Source organism: Bombina bombina, chromosome 7 (genome assembly GCF_027579735.1).
Source record: "Bombina bombina isolate aBomBom1 chromosome 7, aBomBom1.pri, whole genome shotgun sequence".
NCBI lineage: Eukaryota > Metazoa > Chordata > Amphibia > Anura > Bombinatoridae > Bombina > Bombina bombina.
Genome location: NC_069505.1, coordinates 11,648,961 through 11,672,061, shown reverse-complemented (window position 1 = coordinate 11,672,061; position 23,101 = coordinate 11,648,961).

The window sequence follows — 23,101 nt, the reverse complement described above, 5'->3', positions numbered from 1 at the left end:
AGGGTGAGAGGAATGAACAGGAGATAGGGGTTAATAGATGAGGGAGCAAGATGAATGAATAAGAACAGAGGGTGAGAGGAATGAATAGGAGATAGGGGGTTATTAGATGAGGGAGCAAGATGAATGAATAAGCACAGAGGGTGAGAGCAATGAACAGGAGATAGGGGTTAAGAACAGAGGGTGAGAGGAATGAATAGGAGATAGGGGGTTATTAGATGAGGGAGCAAGATGAATGAATAAGCACAGAGGGTGAGAGCAATGAACAGGAGATAGGGGTTATTAGATGAGGGAGCAAGATGAATGAATAAGCACAGAGGGTAAGAGGAATGAACAGGAGATAGGGGGTTATTAGATGAGGTTGCAAGATGAATGAATAAGCACAGAGGGTGAGAGGAATGAATAGGAGATAGGGGTTATTAGATGAGGGAGCAAGGTGAATGAATAAGCACAGAGGGTGCGAGGAATGAACAGGAGATAGGGGTTATTAGATGAGGGAGCAAGGTGAATGAATAAGCACAGAGGGTGAGAGGAATGAACAGGAGATATGGGGTTATTAGATGAGGGAGCAAGGTGAATGAATAAGCACAGAGGGCGAGAGGAATGAACAGGAGATAGGGGTTAATAGATGAGGGAGCAAGATGAATGAATAAGCACAGAGGGTGAGAGGAATGAATAGGAGATAGGGAGTTATTAGATGAGGGAGCAAGATGAATGAATAAGCACAGAGGGTGAGAGCAATGAACAGGAGATAGGGGTTATTAGATGAGGGAGCAAGATGAATGAATAAGCACAGAGGGTGAGAGCAATGAACAGGAGATAGGGGTTATTAGATGAGGGAGCAAGATGAATGAATAAGCACAGAGGGTAAGAGGAATGAACAGGAGATAGGGGGTTATTAGATGAGGTTGCAAGATGAATGAATAAGCACAGAGAGTGAGAGGAATGAATAGGAGATAGGGGTTATCAGATGAGGGAGCAAGGTGAATGAATAAGCACAGAGGGTGAGAGGAATGAACAGGAGATAGGGGTTATTAGATGAGGGAGCAAGGTGAATGAATAAGCACAGAGGGTGAGAGGAATGAACAGGAGATAGGGGTTATTAGATGAGGGAGCAAGATGAATGAATAAGAACAGAGGGTAAGAGGAATGAACAGGAGATAGGGGTTATTAGATGAGGTTGCAAGATGAATTAATAAGCACGGAGGGTGAGAGGAGCAAGGGGCCCCTTATATTAGAGGGATAAATTAATAAGGAATGAGAAGGGGCCACGCTAGGGATGAATGAATATGGAAAGAGGGTGAGAGGAATAAACAGAAGATAAAACAAAGATACATTAAAGGGACAGTCTACACCAGAATTTTTATTGTTTTAAAAAATAGATAATCCCTTTATTACCCATTCCCCAGTTTTGCATAACCAACACAGTTATAATAATATACTTTTAACCTCTGTGATTATCTTGTATCTAAGCCTCTGCAAACTGCCCCTTTATTTCAGTTCTTTTGACAGATTTGCAATTTAGCCAATCAGTGCCTGCTCCCAGATAACTTCACGTGCACGAGCACAGTGTTATCTATATGAAGTATGTGAACTAACACCCTCTAGTGGTGAAAAACTGTTAAAATGCATTCTGAAAAGAGGTGGCCTTCAGAATCTAAGAAATTAGCATATGAACCTCATAGGTTAAGCTTTCAACTAAGAAAACCAAGAGAACAAAGCAAAATTGGTGATAAAAGTAAATTGGAAAATTGTTTAAAATTACAAGCCCTATCTGAATCATGAAAGTTTATTTTGGCCTAGACTGTCCCTTTAAGAATAGAGATTAATAAATAAGGCATAAATGTAGAAAAAGTTGGCTGACCCTTTGCTTTGTGCCCGGTGTTTGTTGCTGTTCCCTACCTTGCTTATGAAAGGCATAAACAGGAGAGAGCGGGAATTATTAGGAGAAAACAATGAATAAGCAAAGAAGGGGAGAGGAATGAATAAGAGGGAGCAAGGGGACTTAGTAAGCCAAATTAATTAATAAGGAAAACAAGTTTAAGGACAGAGCAAGGGGGATAGAAGGGTGAAAGATTAAGCAAGGTGGGAGGAATGAATGAATGAGAGAGCAAGGAGACTTGAATGGAAGGAATATGATTGCATAAGGAAATAAGTGTTAGAGGAATGAAGATCAGAGCAAGGGGTAATTAATAGACTAAGCATGAATAAACAAGATGGGAAGAGAGCAAGGGGCAGTAAACAGAAGATGGGTGAATAAGCAAATAGGATGAGAGGAATTAACAGAATAGGGGAGATGAACAAATAAGTAAAGAAAGGTGAAAGGAATTAACAATGACGTCAGATGAATAAATAGGAGACATTGGATATTAGGAAGAAGAGAGGAATGGACCAGAGGGATTTTGGTTGGGCTGGGTAGGTGAGATTATTAGGAAAGAAGAAGGAAATATATGAGGAAGATGGTGTATAGGAGCTATAGATATAAAATAAGTTAAAGGAAATGAATGAACAAAGGAAGACGTGAGGGGGGACAAGTACAGGGCAAGTAAGAAGAAATAGGGCTGTGTGGAAAGAAGGAATGGCAATGAACAGAACTGGGCAAGAAGAAATGAGAGAAGGATAAAATGTAGTAATAAAGAGGGAGGCAAGACAAGACTCATTAATAGGAGAATATATCAACAGAAGTGAATGCATGGGGAGGAGTCACAATAAACTAGAGAAGTGACACTGAATGTTTTAGTTTTGTTACTCTTGATTTTCCCATTTGTGGTTTAAAATACAAACATTGTTATAGTGTTATAGATCCAAATCCTAGCGACCAAGAATATACATTTGTGGAAATTTCTGGTTAAAACCTCAGCCATGATCTGTAGGTCCTCCTGACTGATCATTTATAGGAGATGAGGATCCTCTCTGGATGCAAAGTGGACAATCTGGAAAGCCCCTGCCCTGTGTAGGGAGAGGGGCCACAATACGTGTGGCAGGGCAGAGAAATATTTTTTTTACAGTTTGTGACTCAAAGTTTCTCATTTCTGAACACAAATACAGATTTTGATGGATTTAAAGATGGAGTATGATCGATATTAAGGATACGCATCTATGAAAATGTCTTGTTCATAATACATTAGCTATAACCTTTAGGTCCTCCTAACTGCTGTGTTCAAGGATATGAGGATCCTCTATAGATGCAATGAGGAAAACCTGGGAAGTCCCTGCACTCTGTAAAGAGAGGGGCCACAATAAGTGTGTCGCAAGCTAGGGAAGTGGCTCTGAATGACCAAAGTTCACATTTTCAGTGATGGCGAACCTTGGTACTCCAGATGTTTCATAGTAACATAGTAAATGAGGTTGAAAAAAAGACAGAAGTCCATTGAATTCAACCTATACAAATCTAATATACTTACAAAGTGTCAGGGTGCCAGGAATCAGACTGAGACGAGAAGTGCAAAAACAATCACACCTTTATTCATAGCAAAAAATAATAAAAAGTCCACAAGTCAAATAACAAGCCAGGAGTCAAAACCAGAGCTGGTAGTCAGACTAGCAGAGTCAGGAGCCAAAGCGAATGGTCAGACGAGCCAGAATCAGGAACAAGGAAAACAGCAGAGTAAGGAACAAGCTAGGGATCAGGAACCAGGAAGGACGTCAGGCATCCAGGTAATACACAGGAACTCTCACAAACAGGTCTGAGACAACGCAAAGGCAAAGCATACTGAACAGAGGCCCTTTAAATAAGTGATGACATCACAATTTTGAGACTGCATCCTGCCTCACATGGATGATGCACACCAGTCTGGCCATAAAAGGAAGTGTAGGAAATGAGCAACATCCCCCACAATGCACCATAGTCAGGAAGAGAGGTGAGTAAAATGGCTGCCAGCAGCACATGGCAAACAAGAGGGAAAAAACCCTGACAGTACCTCCCCCACGGGAGGACAAAAGGCTTATTGGGAAACGGGCATGGAAGGCACGGAGGAGGGCGGGAGCATGAACATCAGAGGAGGGAACCCAAGAACGCTCCTCCGGACCGTAGTCCCTCCAGTGAACCAAATACTGTACACGGCCCCTGGACATACGAGAGTCAATAATGCTGCTGACCTCATACTCCTCATGGTTGTCAACAAAGATAGGACGGGGAAGAGGCAACACAGTGGTAAACCGATTACAAACCAATGGTTTCAAGAGGGAGACATGAAAAACATTGGAGATGCGCATAGCAGAAGGAAGGTCAAGAGCGTAGGCCACAGGATTAACCCATCGGAGTATTCGAAAAGGACCAACATAACAGGGAGCCAATTTATTGGAAGGCACACGAAGGTTCAAGTTGCGGGAGGACAGCCAAACTCTCACCAACCTGGTAGGAAGGTGTGGGCAGACGCCTATGATCAGCCTGGAACTTTTGACGCTGCATAGAACGATGAAGGCAATCCTGAATCTGCACCCACGTGGAACGGAGTTGCCGGAGATGCTCCTCCAAAGCCGGAATACCCTGAGACATGAATGAATCGGGCAACAAGGATGGTGGAAACCCATAATTCGCCATGAACGGGGATAACTTGGAGGAAGCATTAATAGCACTATTACGAGTGCACTAACTCTGCCCAAGGTAACAGTTCAGACCAATTATTGTGGTGATCTGAGACATAGCAACGGAGGAACTGTTCCAGAGCTTGATTAGACCGTTCCACAGCCCCATTAGATTGAGGGTGATATGCCGAGGAGAAGGAAAGCTGGATCCCCATTTGAGCACAAAAGGAGCGCCAAAATCTGGAGACAAACTGGCTACCCCGGTCCGACACTATCTCCTTGGGTAACCCATGTAAACGGAAGACCTCCCGGGCAAAAATTGAAGCAAGCTCCTGAGCGGTAGGCAGCTTCTTCAAGGGAATGCAATGTGACATTTTAGAAAAACTGTCAACCACCATAAGGATAACAGTATTGCCATTGGAAACAGGGAGTTCGACAATGAAGTCCATGGAAAGATGTGTCCAAGGACGCTCACCATTAGCAATAGGTTGAAGAAGACCCACAGGAAGACATTGAGGAGTCTTATTCTGTGCACAAACTGAGCAGGAGGCAACATACGCAGCAATATCAGAACGAAGACCTGGCCACCAGAATTGTCGAGTGACTAACCAAATCATTTGGTTCTTGCCTGGGTGACCTGCGGCTTTAGGATAGTGGTAAGTGTGCAAAAGTTTAGTTCAAAGATTCTCAGGAACAAAACACTTACCACTAAGTTTCTCAGGAGGTGCATTGGTTTGTGCAGCCAGGATCTCCTCCCCCAAGGGAGAAGTCAAATTAGTACGTATGGTAGCCAAAATATGGTCAGGAGGTATAACAGGAGTAGGTACAGACTCCTCCTTGGACAGAGGCGAAAATTGTCGAGACAGGGCATCAACCCTAATATTCTTACTACCAGGCAGGTAGGAGACCACATAATTAAACCGAGACAAAAATAGCGCCCATCTGGCCTGTTGGGGCGACAAACGTTTTGCTTCAGATAGATAAGTTAAATGCTTGTGGTCAGTAAGAATGAGCACTGGCACACTAGTACCCTCGAGAAGATGCCTCCATTCCTTGAGTGCTAAAATTATGGCCAGTAATTCCCTGTCGCCAATTTCATAATTGCACTCCGCTGGAGACAATTTCTTAGAGAAGAAACCACACGGATGCAAGGAACTGTCAGGCGTAGGACGTTGAGACAAGAGGGCACCTACTCCAGTCTCAGATGCATCGACCTCAAGAACGAAAGGCAGGACAGGGTTAGGATGAGCCAGAACTGGAGCGGCAGCAAAGGCAATCCTAAGACTATCAAAGGCCTTAATGGCAGTAGGTGACCAATGGAGTGGATCATTCTCTTTACGGGTCATGTCTGTGATAGGTTTGACCAAGGAAGAAAAGTTTTTAATAAACTTTCTATAGTAATTGGTGAACACAAAAAACGTTGAATAGACCGAAGACCAACTGGGCGAGGCCACTGCAGAACTGCAGATAGCTTGTCAGGATCCATGGAAAACCCTGCAACGGAGATAACATAACCTAGGAAGGTTACTTGAGTCTGATGGAACTCACATTTCTCGAGTTTACAAAACAGGCCGTTTTCACGTAGTCTCTGAAGAACCTGTGTAACATCAGAACGATGAGCCTCAAGTGTGGGTGAGTGTATGAGGATGTCGTCTAAGTACACCACAACACACTGTTACAACATATCTCGTAGGACATCATTAATAAATTCCTGAAAAACAGCAGGAGCATTACATAGGTCAAAGGGCATTACAAGATACTCATAATTCCCGCTCCTGGTGTTAAATGCTGTTTTCCATTCGTGACCCTCCTTAATCCTAACGAGATTGTACGCTCCTCTCAAATCAAGTTTAGTAAAGACCGTAGCTCCCTTGAGGCGGTCAAAGAGTTCTGTAATGAGCGGAATAGGGTAAGCATTCTTAATGGTAAGACGATTAAGACCCCTATAATCGATACATGGGGGCATATGTATCAAGGTCCGTATGGAGCTTGATGCTCCATAAACAGCAGTTATGAAGCAGCGGTCACAAAGACCGCTGCTCCATAACCTGTCCGCCTGCTCTGAGCAAGCGGACAGACATCGCCGCAAATCAACCCGATCTAGTACGATCGGGTTGATTAACACCCCCCTGCTGGCGGCCGATTGGCCGAGAGTCAGCAAGGGGCGGCGTTGCACCAGTAGCTCTTGTGAGCTGCTGGTGCAATGCTGAATACGGCGAGCGTATTGCTCGCCGTATTCAGCGAAGTCTGGCGGACCTGATCCGCACTGTCGGATCAGGTCCGCCAGACTTTGATAACTAGAGGCCATGGTCTTAACTCCCCGCGACAGAGCATCGGCAACATACTCTTCCATAGCACAATTCTCTGCAACAGACAGAGGGTACACCCGGCCCCGAGGAGGAATGGCTCCGGGTTGCACGTCTATGGCACAATCGTAAGACCGGTGAGGGGGCAACGTACCGGCACGCACCTTGTCAAACACGTCTAGGAACTCTCGGTACTCCTCTGGCAATTGAGATACCAAAGAAGTGCACAAGACTTTAACTGGTTTCCGAAGACAAGTGGAAATACATTGCGGGGACCATGACACGACAGTCGAGACTGGGATTGTGCTTTTGGAGCCAGGGATAACCCAGAACAACCGGAAAATGCGGAGAGTTTATCACCTGGAACTGGAGGGTTTCAAAATGGAGAGCCCCAACAGCCATAGACAACGGAGCAGTTTTGTGAGTAACGAGTGCGGGCTGAAGGGGCCTGCCATCAATGGCCTCAATAGCAAGCGGAACGGACCGAGGCAAAACAGGAATGGAGTGCTTTGATACAAAAGCACTGTCAATGAAATAGCCCGCAGCACTGGAGTCAACAAGAGCCTGAGTGACTATGGAGGAGTCCACCCAGGAAAAGACAACCGTGACAAAAGGTTTCTCCTTAAGCGGTTCCGGGGACGAGGATAAACCACCCAAGGTCTGGCCCAGACAGGACCTTAGGTGTGAGCGTTTCCCGGCCGTGTAGGACAAGACTTCAAAAGGTGGCCCTGTAACCCACAATAGAGGCAGAGCCCCTCCCTCCTAAAGGCCCTCTCCGCCGCGGAGAGACGCGTGAATCCCAACTGCATTGGCTCAGCAGTACCTGGTGACTCGGGACCAGGAGGCATGGGAGGAGAGGGAGGCATGGGTGGGAACGAACACGTAGGAGACAACGGAACAGGAGGCTTCCGCAAGCGCTCCTTGAAAGAGGGCCTCTCTCTGAGTCTGATGTCAATTAGGATCAAAAAAGACACCAATGCCTCGAGATCCTCTGGTAAATCTCTGTCAGCAACTTCGTCTTTAATCGCATCAGAGAGCCCATGAACGAAGGCGGCAACAAGGGCTTCATTGTTCCAACCTACCTCTGCGGCAAGCATACGGAACTCAATAGCATACTGAGCAACAGATCTTGTACCTTGCTGAATGGACAAGAGTCGTTTAGCAGCAGAGGAGGAGCGAGCTGGAACATCAAATACCCTTCGAAAGGAGGCCACAAATTCAGAGTAATTTGAAATCACAGGTTTATTAGTCTCCCACAAGGGATTAGCCCAGGCAAGAGCTGTGTCAGAGAGTAACGAGATGAGAAATCCCACCTTAGCTCTGTCAGAGGGAAACACCTGAGGTAACATCTCAAAGTAAATGCCCACCTGGTTCAAAAACCCTCTGCACTGAATAGGATCGCTGAGGTAGAGGTGCAGAACCGGACATGCTCCTGGTAGGCGTAGGTGCAGCAGCGGAAGCAGGAGCAGCCATAACTTGTGGGACACTTTGGTCCAAATGTGCAGTGCGAGTCAGCATTGTTTGCAGGGCTAGTGCAAATTGATCCAAGCGGTGATCCTGTTCATCCATCCTGGAAATTATGGCAGGTAAAGGTGGATTATTAGCACCATCAGGATTCATGGCCTTTGCATAATGTCAGGGTGCCAGTAATCAGACTGAGACGAGAAGTGCAAAAACAATCACACCTTTATTCATAGCAAAAAATAATAAAAAGTCCACAAGTCAAATAACAAGCCAGGAGTCAAAACCAGAGCTGGTAGTCAGACGAGCCGAGTCAGGAGCCAAAGCGAATAGTAGTCAGACGAGCCGGAATCAGGAACAAGGAAAACAGCAGAGTAAGGAACAAGCCAGGGATCAGGAACCAGGAAGGACGTCAGGCAGCCAGGTAATACACAGGAACTCTCACAGACAGGTCTGAGACAACGCAAAGGCAAAGCATACTGAACAGAGGCCCTTTAAATAATAAGTGATGACATCACAATTCTGAGACTGCATCCTGTCTCACATGGATGATGCACACCAGTCTGGCCATAAAAGGAAGTGTAGGAAATGAGCAGCATCCCCCACAATGCACCATAGTCAGGAAGAAAGGTGAGTAAAATGGCTGCCAGCAGCACATGGCAAACAACAGGGAAAACACCCTGACACAAAGAAGCTTCAGTTGAGCTAAATTTAATCAAATTAAAATGTACCCCATTTAACACAAACAATCATATCCATGAATTCTGTTTCTAGCCAGAAATGTATCTAAGGTATTGGCATTCACTACCTCCTTAGGTAATGAGTTCCACAATTGTATTGCTCTTACAGTGAAAAAATCTTTCCATTGAAGGAGATTAAATCTCCTTTCCTCCAGCCTTAAAATTTGACCTCTTGTTACAAACCATTTTCTTGGAATAAACAGAGCTTCTGCCATCTCTGTATATGGGCTTTGAATATATTTATATGAAGTAATCATGTCACCTCTCAAGCGCCTTTTTTCTAGAATAAACAGACCCAGTTTGGCTAACCTCTCCTCATAGCTTAAAGGGACACTGTACCCAAAAATTTAATTTCGTGATTCAGATTGAGCATGAAATTTTAAGCAACTTTCTAATTTACTCCTATTATCAAATTTTCTTCATTCTCTTGGTATCTTTATTTGAAATGCAATAATGTAAGTTTAGATGCCGGCCTATTTTTGGTGAACAACCTGGGTTGTCCTTTCTGATTGGTGGATAAATTCATCCACCAACAAAAAAGTGCTGTCCAGAGTACTGAAACCAAAAAAAGCTTAGATGCCTTCGTTTTCAAATAATGATAGCAAGAGAACGAAGAAAAATTGATAATAGGAGTAAATTAGAAAGTTGCTTAAAATTGCATGCTCTTTCTGAATTACAAAAGAAAAAATTTGAGTTCAGTGTCCCTTTAAATTCTCCAATCCTCTTATTAGCTTTGTGGCCCTTCTCTGAACTTTTCAGAACTGCACTCCATACTCAAGGTGAGGTCTTACCAGGGCTTTATATAGTGACAGAATTATGCTTTCCTCCCTTGCCTCTTGTAATACATGCTAGTATCTTATTAACCTTTGAAGCCGCTGCCCTGCATTGTGCACCCATCTTTAGCTTGTTATCTATTACTACTCCCAAATCCCTTTCCTCCTCTGTTTGGCTAAGTCTTGTCCCATTTAAATAATACGATGCCTGCTTATTTTTACTTCCAAAATGCAGAACCTTGCATTTTCCCGTTTTAAATATCATTTTCTATTTAACTGCCCATTCTTCTAATTTTTGTAGATCCCCTTGTAATTAAAGTTTATCCTGCCCTGACCTAATGACCTTACTTAAAGGGACAGTATACACTCATTTTCATATAACTGCATGTAATAGACATTACTATAAAGAATAAGATGCACAGATACTGCTATAAAAATCCAGTATAAAACTGTTTAAAAACTTACTTAGAAGCTCTAAGTTTAGCTCTGTTGAAAAGGTAGTTGGAAAGCCTACTGCAAGTGGGAAATAAAACACCCCCCTCCCCCTTTTTTTGCATATGAAAAGACCCTTTACACAAACAGCAGCAAGCTGGAGAAGGTAGCTGACTGTATTCTCATAAAACTTTGGGGCTTGGTTAGGAGTCTGAAAATCAGAGCAATGTTATTTAAAAATAAGCAAAACTATACATTTAAAAAAAACAAAAAACTTTATGGGCTTTATAAATAGATAATCTACAAAACATTTATGCAAAGAAAAAATTAGTGTATAATGTCCTTTTAACTTAGTATCATTTGCAGAAATAGAGATGTCACTATTTAATCCCTGCTCCAAGTCATTTATAAAAAGACTAAAATGAACAGGGCCCAGTACTAATCCCTGGGGGACTCCACTGATTACCTTTATCCAATCTGACTATGACCCATGCACTACTACTCGTTGCTCCCTATCTTTTATCCAGTTATTTATCCATGAGCTAACATTTTCAGCTATTCCCAGTCCATTAATTTTGTAAATAAATCTCTCATGTTTCAGAATGAAATTTCCCATTATGCTTGACTGGAAATGTAGTTCTGAAACAACTGGAGTGCCAAGGTTCACCATCACTGCTCTAGACCAAGAATATAAACCTATGGAAATTGTTTATAATGTAATAACCATGATCTGTAGGTCCTCTCTGCTCCTTTCACTGGTGTAAGGCTTCTCTCTAGTAAGAGAACAGCCTGTGAACTGTGCAGTTGTCATTTCTAGGGGCGGCAGACCGGGCAGTGGCCCGGGGCGCAATAGGGAGCAGTGGGGAGCACTTTTTTGATTGTGTTAAAGTGGCACTGCTTGCTTGATAAACTACTGGTATAGTAGTTATAAAATACACAGATCACAAGCATATAAATTAAACAAATAAATATATATATATATATATATATATTTGAAAGGAAGCTGCTATGTTAATTGGCTGCATTGGATGTCAATCATACTAATGGAGCAACAAGATCACAAAGGGGGCGTGTTAAGACCGGATAACTACTTAGAGCTAAAACTGAAAGTAAAAGGGAGAAGAATCACCCTGAGGAAAGCAGTCTCCTATCTCACTGATCTGTGTCACTAAAGAGGTGATGTTTTATGCATATGACAAATTATTCATGGTCTTTACATAATGATATGTACAGATTTTTTCGTTTTACTTAGCTAATTAAAAAAGGTGCTTTATAAAACTTGGGTTTCCACATACTAAGGAACAGGTTTTCTGTTAAAGTGAAAGTCAATCCTAGCGTTGTACAAACGCTAGGATTGCCTATTGAAACAAATAAAGGGGACTTTCATTCATGAAGTATAAAATACTTCATGTGGAAAGCTCCTTTATTTGTTTCAATCAATCGCCGTTTTTAGCTGCTACAGCAGCCCACGGCTATTTTTTTTCACCTCTTAGCCAATAGCCGTGCGGTAAATCCGGTTTTGCGCCCATGGGAGCCGGATTTACCGCATGGCTATTGGCTAAGAGGTGAAAACGTCACCTCTTAGCAAAAAATTATATAGCCTCTGGCTGCTGTAGCAGCTGAGAACGGCGATCGGTTGAAACAAATAAAGGAACTTTCTATATGAAGTATCTTAAATTATATTGTTGGAGTATTTTTAAATTCCCTATACCAGGACATACAATAACATTTTTAAAAAAAATCATTATTTGCAATGGCCATTTCAAGGTATATGGAGCCCCTAAATGGTGCAATTAATTGTACCTGAACACCCTCCGGGAAATCAAGAATGATATTTTTCCATTTTTGGAAAAAACTTTTAATTTGGATTTCGGAGCTTATTGAGGTATTCATTTGTTCCACTATAATTTGATTTTTAAGTTTCTGCCGAAATTCTCTTAAGATGGGGGTTTTACTGGACTTCCAGTATTTTAAGATCAGGAGTCTGCCTGAAATAGTTATACTATTTATTTGTCGTACGTTTTTGAGGGGATTTTCTACTGGGTCAACGAAGAAGAAGACATCTTTATCAGTTATTCTGGTGCTATTTAAGTTAGTTCTGTTGAGCCAGTTGTTTATCTTAAACCAACATTTTCTAATTTAATACAACCCCAGAAACAATGATAGAAATCTGCCTTTACAGTTTTACATCTTGGGAAGTTTATCCCGATTTTTGACCATCCAGCTTTCACCTCAGGTGTAATAACATAATTTATGTAAGAACTTACCTGATAAATTCATTTCTTTCATATTAGCAAGAGTCCATGAGCTAGTGACGTATGGGATATACATTCCTACCAGGAGGGGCAAAGTTTCCCAAACCTCAAAATGCCTATAAATACACCCCTCACCACACCCACAAATCAGTTTAACGTATAGCCAAGAAGTGGGGTGATAAGAAAAAAGTGCGAAAGCATAAAAAATAAGGAATTGGAATAATTGTGCTTTATACAAAAAAATTATAACCACCACAAAAAGGGTGGGCCTCATGGACTCTTGCTAATATGAAAGAAATGAATTTATCAGGTAAGTTCTTACATAAATTATGTTTTCTTTCATGTAATTAGCAAGAGTCCATGAGCTAGTGACGTATGGGATAATGACTACCCAAGATGTGGATCTTCCACGCAAGAGTCACTAGAGAGGGAGGGATAAAATAAAGACAGCCAATTCCGCTGAAAATAATCCACACCCAAAATAAAGTTTAAATCTTATAATGAAAAAAACTGAAATTATAAGCAGAAGAATCAAACTGAAACAGCTGCCTGAAGTACTTTTCTACCAAAAACTGCTTCAGAAGAAGAAAACACATCAAAATGGTAGAATTTAGTAAAAGTATGCAAAGAAGACCAAGTTGCTGCTTTGCAAATCTGATCAACCGAAGCTTCATTCCTAAACGCCCAGGAAGTAGAAACTGACCTAGTAGAATGAGCTGTAATCCTTTGAGGCGGAGTTTTACCCGACTCGACATAAGCATGATGAATTAAAGATTTCAACCAAGATGCCAAAGAAATGGCAGAGGCCTTCTGACCTTTCCTAGAACCGGAAAAGATGACAAATAGACTTGAAGTCTTTCGGAAATTCTTAGTAGCTTCAACATAATATTTCAAAGCTCTAACTACATCCAAAGAATGCAATGATCTCTCCTTAGAATTCTTAGGATTAGGACATAATGAAGGAACCACAATTTCTCTACTAATGTTGTTAGAATTCACAACCTTAGGTAAAAATTTAAAAGAAGTTCGCAACACCGCCTTATCCTGATGAAAAATCAGAAAAGGAGACTCACAAGAAAGAGCAGATAATTCAGAAACTCTTCTAGCAGAAGAGATGGCCAGAGAAACAAAACTTTCCAAGAAAGTAATTTAATGTCCAATGAATGCATAGGTTCAAACGGAGGAGCTTGAAGAGCCCCCAGAACCAAATTCAAACTCCAAGGAGGAGAAATTGACTTAATGACAGGTTTTATACGAACCAAACCTTGTACAAAACAATGAATATCAGGAAGATTAGCAATCTTTCTGTGAAAAAGAACAGAAAGAGCAGAGATTTGTCCTTTCAAGGAACTTGCAGACAAACCTTTATCCAAACCATCCTGAAGAAACTGTAAAATTCTCGGAATTCTAAAAGAATGCCAGGAAAAATTATGAGAAAGACACCAAGAAATGTAAGTCTTCCAGACTCTATAATATATCTTCCTAGATACAGAATTACGAGCCTGTAACATAGTATTAATCACAGAGTCAGAGAAATCTCTTTGACTAAGAATCAAGCGTTCAATCTCCACACCTTTAAATTTAAGGATTTGAGATCCTGATGGAAAAAAGGACCTTGCGACAGAAGGTCTGGTCTTAACGGAAGAGTCCACGGTTGGCAAGAGGCCATCCGGACAAGATCCGCATACCAAAACCTGTGAGGCCATGCTGGAGCCACCAGCAGAACAAACGAGCATTCCTTCAGAATCTTGGAGATTACTCTTGGAAGAAGAACTAGAGGCGGAAAGATATAGGCAGGATGATACTTCCAAGGAAGTGACAATGCATCCACTGCTTCCGCTTGAGGATCCCTGGATCTGGACAGATACCTGGGAAGTTTCTTGTTTAGATGAGAAGCCATCAGATCTATTTCTGGAAGTCCCCACATTTGAACAATCTGAAGAAATACCTCTGGGTGAAGAGACCATTCGCCCGGATGTAAAGTTTGGCGACTGAGATAATCCGCTTCCCAATTGTCTATACCTGGGATATGAACCGCAGAAACTAGACAGGAGCTGGATTCCGCCCATACCAGTATTCGAGATAGTTCTTTCATAGCCAGAGGACTGTGAGTCCCTCCTTGATGATTGATGTATGCCACAGTTGTGACATTGTCTGTCTGAAAACAAATTAACGATTCTCTCTTTAGAAGAGGCCATGACTGAAGAGCTCTGAAAATTGCACGGAGTTCCAAAATATTGATTGGTAATCTCACCTCCTGAGATTCCCAAACCCCTTGTGCTGTCAGAGACCCCCAAACAGCTCCCCAACCTGTCAGACTTGCATCTGTTGAAATTACAGTCCAGGTCGGAAGAACAAAAGAAGCCCCCTGAACTAAACGATGGTGATCTGTCCACCACGTCAGAGAGTGTCGTACAATCGGTTTTAAAGATATTAATTGAGATATCTTTGTGTAATCCCTGCACCACTGGTTCAGCATACAGAGCTGAAGAGGTCGCATGTGAAAACGAGCAAAGGGGATCGCGTCCGATGCAGCAGTCATAAGACCTAGAATTTCCATGCATAAGGCTACCGAAGGGAATGATTGAGACTGAAGGTTTCGACAAGCTGAAACCAATTTTAGACGTCTCTTGTCTGTCAGAGACAGAGTCATGGACGCTGAATCTATCTGGAAACCTAAAAAGGTTACCCTTGTCTGAGGAATCAATGAACTTTTCGGTAAATTGATCCTCCAACCATGATCTTGAAGAAACAACACAAGTCGATTCGTATGAGATTCTGCTAAATGTGAAGACTGAGCAAGTACCAAGATATCGTCCAAATAAGGAAATACCACAATACCCTGTTCTCTGATTACAGACAGAAGGGCACCGAGAACCTTTGTAAAAATCCTTGGAGCTGTTGCTAGGCCAAACGGCAGAGCCACAAACTGGTAATGCTTGTCCAGGAAAGAGAATCTCAGAAACTGATAGTGATCTGGATGAATCGGAATATGCAGATATGCATCCTGTAAATCTATTGTGGACATATAATGCCCTTGCTGAACAAAAGGCAGGATAGTCCTTATAGTTACCATTTTGAATGTTGGTATCCTTACATAACGATTCAATATTTTTAGATCCAGAACTGGTCTGAAGGAATTCTCCTTCTTTGGTACAATGAAGAGATTTGAATAAAACCCCAGCCCCTGTTCCAGAACTGGAACTGGCATAATTACTCCAGCCAACTCTAGATCTGAAACACATTTCAGAAATGCTTGAGCCTTCGCTGGATTTACTGGGACACGGGAAAGAAAAAATCTCTTTGCAGGAGGCCTTATCTTGAAGCCAATTCTGTACCCTTCTGAAACAATGTTTTGAATCCAAAGATTGTGAATTGAATTGATCCAAATTTCTTTGAAAAATCGTAATCTGCCCCCTACCAGCTGGGCTGGAATGAGGGCCGCACCTTCATGTGGACTTGGGAGCTGGCTTTGGTTTTCTAAAAGGCTTGGATTTATTCCAGACTGGAGATGGTTTCCAAACTGATACCGCTCCTGTGGGTGAAGGATCAGGCTTTTGTTCCTTATTGTGACGAAAGGAACGAAAACGATTATTAGACCTAAATTTACCTTTAGATTTTTTATCCTGTGGTAAAAAAGTTCCTTTCCCTCCAGTAACAGTTGAGATAATAGAATCCAACTGAGAACCAAATAATTTATTACCCTGGAAAGAAAGGGAAAGCAAAGTTGACTTAGAAGACATATCAGCATTCCAAGTTTTAAGCCATAAAGCTCTTCTAGCTAAAATAGCTAGAGACATATACCTGACATCAACTCTAATGATATCAAAGATGGCATCACAAATAAAATTATTAGCATGTTGAAGAAGATTAACAATGCTATGAGAATTATGATCTGTTACTTGTTGCGCTAAAGCTTCTAACCAAAAAATTTAAGCTGCAGCAACATCCGCTAAAGATATAGCAGGTCTAAGAAGATTACCTGAACATAAGTAAGCTTTTCTTAGAAAAGATTCAATCTTCCTATCTAAAGGATCCTTAAAGGAAGTACTATCTGCCGTAGGAATAGTAGTACGTTTAGCAAGAGTAGAGACAGCCCCATCAACTTTAGGGATTTTGTCCCAAAATTCTAATCTGTCAGATGGCACAGGATATAATTGCTTAAAACGTTTAGAAGGAGTAAATTAATTACCCAAATTATTCCATTCCCTGGAGATTACTTCAGAAATAGCATCAGGGACAGGAAAAACTTCTGGAATAACAACAGGAGATTTAAAAACCTTATTTAAACGTTTAGATTTAGTATCAAGAGGGCCAGAATCCTCTATTTCTAATGCAATTAAGGCTTCTTTAAGTAAAGAACGAATAAATTCCATTTTGAATAAATATGAAGATTTATCAGCATCAATCTCTGAGACAGAATCCTCTGAACTAGAGGAACCATTATCAGAATCAGAATGATGATGTTCATTAAAAATTCATCTGAAAAATGAGAAGTTTTAAAAGACCTTTTACGTTTACTAGAAGGAGGAATAACAGACATAGCCTTCTTAATGGATTTAGAAACAAAATCTCTTATGTTAACAGGAACACTCTGAGTATTAGATGTTGACGGAACAGCAACAGGTAATGTAACATTACTAAAGGAAATATTATCTGCATTAACAAGTTTGTCATGACATTCATTACAAACAACAGCTGGAGGAACAGATACCACAAGTTTACAGCAGATACACTTAACTTTGGTAGATCCAGCACCAGGCAGCGTTTTTCCAGAAGTATCTTCTGACTCAGTGTCAATCTGGGACATCTTGCAATATGTAATAGAAAAAAACAACATATAAAGCAAAATTGATCAAATTCCTTAAATGACAGTTTCAGGAATGGGAAAAAATGCCAGAGAACAAGCTTCTAGCAACCAGAAGCAATAAATAATGAGACTTAAATAATGTGGAGACAATAGTGACGCCCATATTTTTTAGCGCCAAAAAAGACGCCCACATTATTTGGCGCCTAAATGCTTTTGGCGCCAAAAATGACGCCACATCCAGAACGCCGACACTTTTGGCGCAAAAAAACGTAAAAAATGACGCAACTTCCGGCAACACGTATGACGCCGGAAACAGAAAAAAAAATTGCGCCAAAAAAGTCCGCGCCAATAATGACGCAATAAAATGAAGCATTTTCAGCCCCTGCGAGCCTAACAGCCCACAGGGAAAAAAGTCAAATTTAAGGTAAGAAAAAAATTGATTTATTCATATGCATTATCCCAAATATGAAACTGACTGTCTGAAATAAGGAACGTTGAACATCCTGAGTCAAGGCAAATAAATGTTTGAATACATATATTTAGAACTTTATATAAAAGTGCCCAACCATAGCTTAGAGTGTCACAGAAAATAAGACTTACTTACCCCAGGACACTCATCTACATGTGGTAGAAAGCCAAACCAGTACTGAAACGAGAATCAGTAGAGGTAATGGTATATATAAGAGTATATCGTCGATCTGAAAAGGGAGGTAAGAGATGAATCTCTACGACCGATAACAGAGAACCTATGAAATAGACCCCGTAGAAGGAGATAATTGAATTCAAATAGGCAATACTCTCCTCACATCCCTCTGACATTCACTGCACGCTGAGAGGAAAACCGGGCTCCAACCTGCTGCGGAGCGCATATCAACGTAGAATCTAGCACAAACTTACTTCACCACCTCCATAGGAGGCAAAGTTTGTAAAACTGAATTGTGGGTGTGGTGAGGGGTGTATTTATAGGCATTTTGAGGTTTGGGAAACTTTGCCCCTCCTGGTAGGAATGTATATCCCATACGTCACTAGCTCATGGACTCTTGCTAATTACATGAAAGAAATACACTTTATTAATGAATTTTGTGTGTGTTTCCCTCCATGAGGTAGAGATTGTAGCTGCGTCTAAGAACTTGAAACTTTCTTGGATTCTCTCTGGGGAGATTTGCCAAGTGGAAGATAAATAGTGCAGGGTATTTTGCCTAAGTGAGGATATAATTATCTTGTATAATAACGAAATTGAATATTTGCCCATCTTAAAGAGATTTAAGGCAGGTTCCACAGTATCCCACATTTTCTCAGAGATATTATCACTGATGGAATGTTGGACATAGTGGCGTGCCTGGAGGTATGCAAAAAAGTCGCTATTCAATATTTCGAATTCTTGCTGTAAAGCAGTGAAGGTTTTACATATATTTGTTTCTTTGTCTATAAATTGATAAATACATTTTAGTCCTTTTGACGCCCAGTTTTTAAAGATTTTGGAATTTAATGCAGGTATACAATTAGGATTTCCCACAAAAGGTAAAAACTTAGAGAATGAAGGGTTAATCCATAAGATTTTAAGTATTTTATGCCATGCATCTATTACTTTTTGTACGACCTTAAGTTGTCTAATTTTGATTTTAGTAGGACTTTTATCATCTGCTGTATGTAAAAGGGCTGCAAGGGAATAAGGATGAGTTAAAGCTTCCTCTAAGGCTAATGTAGTATAATAATCAGCTCCCACTAGCCAGTCCATTGCGATCTTTCCAACACAGACCAAATTAAATATTTCAATATCGGGCATTGCAAACCCCCCATAAGATCTAAAAAAAGTGAGTTTCTTGAATGCAATAGCTCTCCGTTTCCCTCCCCATAGAAATTGTGACACTTCTTGTTTATAGGATATTACGTCCTTTTTTGTAATAAAAATTGGGAGGTTTTGCATAAGATAGAGCAGTTTGGGAAACAACAACATTTTTATTAAATTGATTTTGCCCGTTAGTGATAAGTTAAATTTAGCCCATTTTTCCATGTCATGCTTTATCTTAAGAAAAATTGGGGGATAGTTAAAATCATACCATTCATTGATATTTTTAGATAATTTAATTGCTAGATAGGTAAATGATCTTTTAGCTTCCTCAAAAGGGGTTGAATGTAGTGATTTGTTATTCTTGTCTAGCCAATAATTTTCTGTTTTCTGGGAATGAATATTGTATCCTGCGAATGTACCAAATTCTTGAAGAATATGAGTCAGAGTTGGTATATTTTTTTTAGTGTTACTTACTAGGACAAGTAGATCATCTGCGTACAGCAATTTTGTCCTCTTTCTTTTGCCTAGCTTGATCCCTTCTATTTCATTCCTTAATTGTATAGCTAGGGGTTCGAGGGCCAAATTAAATAGATAAGGAGAAAGTGGGCATCCTTGTCTTGAACCCTTGTGTAAAGAGAAATATTCTGAGGCGGTGTCATTGATAATGATGGAGGCTGAGGATGCATTATAAATCAGGCATATAAACTGCAGGAAAGGGCCTTCGACTCCATACTTTTTTAAAGGGACACTAAACCCAATTTTTTTCTTTCATGATTCAGAAAGAGCATGCAATTTTTAGCAACTTTCTAATTTACTCCTATTATCAATTTTTCTTTGTTCTCTTGCTATCTTTATATAAAAAGCAGGAACGTGATGCATAGGAGCCAGCCTGTTTTTGGTTGAGAACCTGGGTTATGCTTGCTTATTGGTGGGTAAATGTAATCCTCCAATAAGCAAGCGCTATCCATGGTTCTGGCTGGCTGCTAGGATTTACATTCCTGCTTTTAAACTAAAGATAGCAAGAGAACAAAGAAAAATTGATAATAGGAGTAAATTAGAAAGTTGCTTAAAATGTCATGCTCTATCTGAATCATGAAAGAAAAAATCTGGGTTTGGTGTCCTTTTAAGGCTGTAAACAAATGGTCCAAAGTGATGGAGTCAAAGGCCTTCTCTGCGTCCAATGAGATTATAGCTGCATCATTCTCTATTCTATTATTCCTTTGCTTCTTTCCGTCTGCTCTTGTGAGGCATTTACTAAAAGTTGCAATTTGCAGAGATTATGTGAGGAATTTCTACCTGGCATAAAGCCCACTTGATCTTTGTGTATAAGTGGGCCTATGACCAATTTTAGTCTTGCTGCTAAAATAGACATAAGGATTTTATAATCGCAGTTTAATAGCGAGATTTGTCTATAAGAACCTATTTCTTTTGGCTCTTTGTTGTTTTTAGAATCAATGTTATTAATGATTCTGCGAAATATCGTAAGCAAGTTATGTTATTAAGAAAATATTGATTAAATAAATTTGCTAAAACTTGAGCAACATCGACTGCGAGAATTCTATATAATTCAATGGGGATATGATCTGGTCCAGCTGCCTTATTCATAGGGGCTTTCTTAATAGCACTTAATACTTCATTTAGTGTTATAGGGCTATTTCATTCGTCAAGATTGGTTCTATCCAGTTTTGGAACCTGATTTTTCCCCCAGAATTCAGTCTTTGTTTTAATATTTCTGGTTTTGAATATAGATTTTGAAAATAGCCCAAAATATTTGTATTTATTTCTTTATTATTCGTGGTTCGACCTGTTATGGTTCTCAGAGCTACAATCAGGGATCTCTTACTTTTTTTAGATTTGGTTAGGTTAGCTAAATATTTACCTGTCCTGCCCCCATGTCTAAAAAAAAAATATCTCGTCCTAAGTTCCTCTTGCGTTAAGAAAACTTCTCTTATTTTTTTATTTTATAATGTGCTTCCCATAATCGTCTATTTGGATCACTAATACAGGAATTATAAGCATCCCGTTACTGGTTGGCAAGATGAATATCTCTAGCTAGGTTTTTATGTTTTTCTAACACTAAGTATGCTTTGATCTCTCCTCTAATTACTGCTTTAAACGTTTCCTTAATTTCAGGGGAGGAATTAGTTTGTCCACTTCATTTTTAACCATGCTTTAAATTGTACGTTTGTTACCAAATATTTAGGGAAAAAAACCTGTTAAAATGTCTTTCTTGTGGGGTCCTCATTCTATAGCTTAGCGTAAGGATTGCATGGTCTGATATAATTATTTCCTGTATACCAGTTACAAGGTCAAGGCTGATCAGCTTTTCGGTTACTAAAAAGTAGTTTATTCTTGACATGGTTTGATGTGCATGTGATTCACAGGTAAACTTTTTTAGGTCAGGGTTCTGAATCTGCCAAACAATAAATGACACTTTTTTTTTTTAAATAATTTATTTTCTTGCTTGTTATTCCTATTCAACGAAGGTTTGAGTCTATCCAGTGTGGGATATCCTGTCAAATTGAAGTCTCCTGCAATAATGAAGTTATGTGTGAGAAAGGGCAAGAGTTTTTTGCTTGTAGTGTTTCCCGAAAGGCCCATATATATTACATAATATTAACGGCATACCTTCTATTATTACTTGTAAAATATATATCTTTCTTCATTATCCCTTTTAACATTCGTAATATTATACTGAAGATACATGACGTATCCTATATGTCATGAATGAAAGTCCCCTTTATTTGTTTCAATAGTCAATCCTAGAGTTTGTACAACGCTAGAATTTACTTTTACTTTAAGGACTGTTGAATTAAAAAAAAATTTTTTTACTTATTGTTTACAAATGCTTAATAGTGATGGGTGTGTGTATGCCTATTACTGCCTGTGTGTGTGTATGCCTATTACTGCCTGTGTGTGTGTATGTCTATTACTGTCTGTGTGTGTGTATGCCTATTACTGCCTGTGTGTGTGTATGTCTATTACTGTCTGTGTGTGTGTATGCCTATTACTGTCTGTGTGTGTGTGTATGCCTATTACTGTCTGTGTGTGTGTGTATGCCTATTACTGTCTGTGTGTGTGTGTATGCCTATTACTGTCTGTGTGTGTGTGTATGCCTATTACTGTCTGTGTGTGTGTGTATGCCTATTACTGTCTGTGTGTGTGTGTATGCCTATTACTGTCTGTGTGTGTGTGTATGTCTATTACTGTCTGTGTGTGTGTATGCCTATTACTGTCTGTGTGTGTGTATGCCTATTACTGTCTGTGTGTGTGTATGCCTATTACTGCCTGTGTGTGTGTATGCCTATTACTGCCTGTGTGTGTGTATGCCTATTACTGTCTGTGTGTGTGTGTGCCTATTACTGTCTGTGTGTGTGTGTGCCTATTACTGTCTGTGTGTGTGTGTGCCTATTACTGTCTGTGTGTGTGTATGCCTATTACTGTCTGTGTGTGTGTATTTATTTTTTAGAGTTGGAGCTCTCTTAAAAGTGCATATGGGGACCTCATCCAAAATATTTTTAAGAATACAATCATTGCGTAAAATGTACCAGTGTTTGCGTAGAATATGTTTAATTTTATTGTGGTTACTGGTGAATTTAGTGATAAATCTTAAATTATTAGGCTTAGACTCTACATTGCAAGATTCTTTATCTCCAATATTTTTATTTTCAGTGCTTTCATACTTCTTTTTAAATTAAAAAACTCATCTCTATCTTTAATCCTAGCTTTTCTATATCCTTCTTCTACCAGGTCTCTAGGGTATCCTTTTTCTAGAAATATTGACCTTAGGATATCTGCCTGATCATCAAAAGTGTTTAAAGATGTACAATTTCTACGAACCCTAGAAAATTGGTCATAAGGTATATTTTTCACCCAAGCTTTATAGTGATTGCTTTTATAGTTTAAATAGCTATTTGTGTCCACTGATTTGAAAAATGTTTTGGTGGTCACTCGTCCACTATTATCCCAGCTTAAAACTAAATCCAGAAATTCTATGGTATTTCTATT